This window comes from Myotis lucifugus, unplaced genomic scaffold (genome assembly GCF_000147115.1).
Source record: "Myotis lucifugus unplaced genomic scaffold, Myoluc2.0 scaffold_269, whole genome shotgun sequence".
NCBI classification, from domain to species: domain Eukaryota; kingdom Metazoa; phylum Chordata; class Mammalia; order Chiroptera; family Vespertilionidae; genus Myotis; species Myotis lucifugus.
In genome coordinates, this window is record NW_005871317.1 from 315,281 (window position 1) to 317,646 (window position 2,366).

Sequence of the window (2,366 nt, forward strand, 5' to 3'; positions counted from 1 at the left end):
GCTCTAGTCCGTCAGCCTCTGACTGTCGTTTGATTTGGAGAGGAGAGAGAGAGAGAGAGAGAGAGAGAGAGAGAGAGAAACCTGCAGCCCAGATTGCAAAACACAGCCACTTCAGGCGTGTTATGTAACGCCACGGGTGCTGTCTAGCGGGCCCTGGCGGGGACGAGAATAACGGAGTCCACGCCACAGGTCGGAGCGTGGTTGTGGCGGAGGCAGGGCCTCCGGACGGACCGGGTGGGCTGCGCGGCACAGCCGGGCAGCGACTGCCCAGACGGCGCGTCTGCCCCCGCACCCTCAGCGGTGCTCGCGATGCCGTCATCAGCCCGGGGCCCCGCTCTCCAGGGGAGTCGGGCTTCCTTCCCGGGTGAGCGCCCAGCCCTCACCACGGTCACTGAGAAAGAACACAGGCCCACGATTCTGAAAACCGCGCTCCGCTCCCCGCCCTGCTCCTTTGACGGGGGCTCCGGACCTTTCCGAGGGCCGCCATCCCCTCCGCGGAGGTGCCCACCAGCTCACCCTGAGGACGGCCCAGGCGCTCCTGGCTGAGCCTGCTCCCCGGGCCCCAGGGGGCTCCTGCCCCGGCTCAGACACCGGCCCGGCTCCCTGGTGGACTTCAGACAGACCCTCGGCAGTTAAATAACAAGAATAAGAAAAGCCTGACGATGTCTTTATGAGCCACCGCCCTGCTCTGTGCCCCCGGCCCCGTGAAGGGTTGACTTTCCAGGCGAGGAGGGAAAAAGGGACTCCTGGAAACGCAGGGACGGGGGCTGAGCCTGAGGAGGCAGAGCCGCACGCAAGAGCCAGACCTTCCATTACGGACGCGGGAGGACGCAGCCAGCCCGGGACGCTGTGGGGTCAGCCTGGGTGTAGGGAACAGGCTCCGTGAGCTGCTCGGCTTCTCAGACGGCGCAGGCGTGTCGGAGGCCTCTCGCGCCCTCTAACAGATGCCTGAGCACTGGTTCAGGCTGGCCACCTGCTCCCCAACAGCCCCCCTGGGAGGGTCCGCCCGGCCCCGTGGGTCGCAGCAGCAGCACCGAGTGATGGAGAAAAGAAAGGGCACGAACGTGGTCCCCAACCAGGGAGCCAGGGTGGGCCCCGGGGTGGTCTATGCCCCGCTGCCAGCAGGGGTGGGCGGTCGGGCACCGGCTCGCCCTGGCGGGGGCACAAAGGGACCCCGTCTGGCCCGTAAGGGAATAGGAAATAAAGGGCCCAGGTACAACGATGGGTTGGGAGGCGCTTGCTGGCAGGCTGGGGCCAGTGGAGTCCCGAGTCTGGGCCACTGTGCAGTGTCTGTGGGGCCTCAGACCTTCTGAGGGCCCCCAGTCACAGCGGGGCTACCGGGTGCCGACCAGACCGTGGCCAGGGAGCCCCCGGCCCAGCCAGCAGGAGGGGCTGAGGCCGAAGGGGGCGCATAGGACCTGTGGCTCCCGCCTGCCCCTCGGACCCTGGTCTGGGGAGGCAGGAGGAGGCAGCGAGTGTAGTGTGTGGGGCAGGTTCCCACACCGTATTCCGGCCTCCCAGCCCCACTGCTGGCAGCCGCCCGACGTCACAGCGTCTGCCGAGTCTTCCCCAGTCACGGCGGCCGTGCCCGCTGCCCACCCCCTGGGCTGTGGGCAAGCTCACGGCAGGCCACCTGGGCTCGGGTGGGCCACGCTTCTTCCCTTGCCAGCTCCTCCCCAGGGGAGGAAAGGAGTGTTCTGGAAACCAGGGTGTTGTGGAGGGAGGGGGGGCACCAGCCTCCTGGCCTCCAGGGGCCTGTGCACTGGACAGTGAGCCGCCCTCCAGGGTGCCTCTGATGCAGGAAGTTTGGGGTCACACACACGTAGACGAGGAAAGACAAATACTTCCGAAGACATTTAAAGACAGGTCAGGAGGACCAGAGCCCCGTGGGAGAAACCTCCGCAGGCTCACAGTTCGAGGCCATTGCACACGAGAGGGTGGGCGCTCCCCTTGGCCGGGGAGAGCTCTGTGCTCTCCCGGGGGTCCCGGCCCGCCACCTGCACCGGCTCCCACGATGGTGGACCATCAGCCGGAGCAGCAGCAGCAGCAGCGGCGGCAGCGGTAGATCCTGGGGCGGCGGGTCCCCAGCTAGAGCTCTTCGAAGAAGGCCACTCGGGACTTGGCGCTCTGCAAGGTGAGCTGCAAGGAAGCAGAGAAGACGCTGAGAGGGGGACGCGGCCCCGGTGCCTCGCGGGGAGCTGGCTGCCTGGTGGGCGGACCTCAGAGGCAGCTTGGAGGGCAGGGGAAGGGACGGTGGTTCAAACAGACGTTCAAGGAGCGGGTGTCGGTCCCAGACACGGCTCCAGATCAGCCCCCAGAACTCCAATGGGGAGGTGACCCAGGAGGACATGCCGGCGGGGGGGATG

At 67.2% G+C, this 2,366-nt stretch overlaps 1 protein-coding gene across 1 annotated transcript in view; it reads right to left on the reverse strand.

The window, feature by feature from the left end:
• Positions 1-1,841: 1,841 nt before the first annotated feature.
• The window catches only part of NF2 (neurofibromin 2), a 63,655-nt gene continuing 63,130 nt past the window's right edge, over positions 1,842-2,366 (reverse strand). The window contains 1 exon segment of the mRNA XM_023762967.1: positions 1,842-2,139. The gene's annotated coding sequence lies outside the window, so the exon portion shown is untranslated.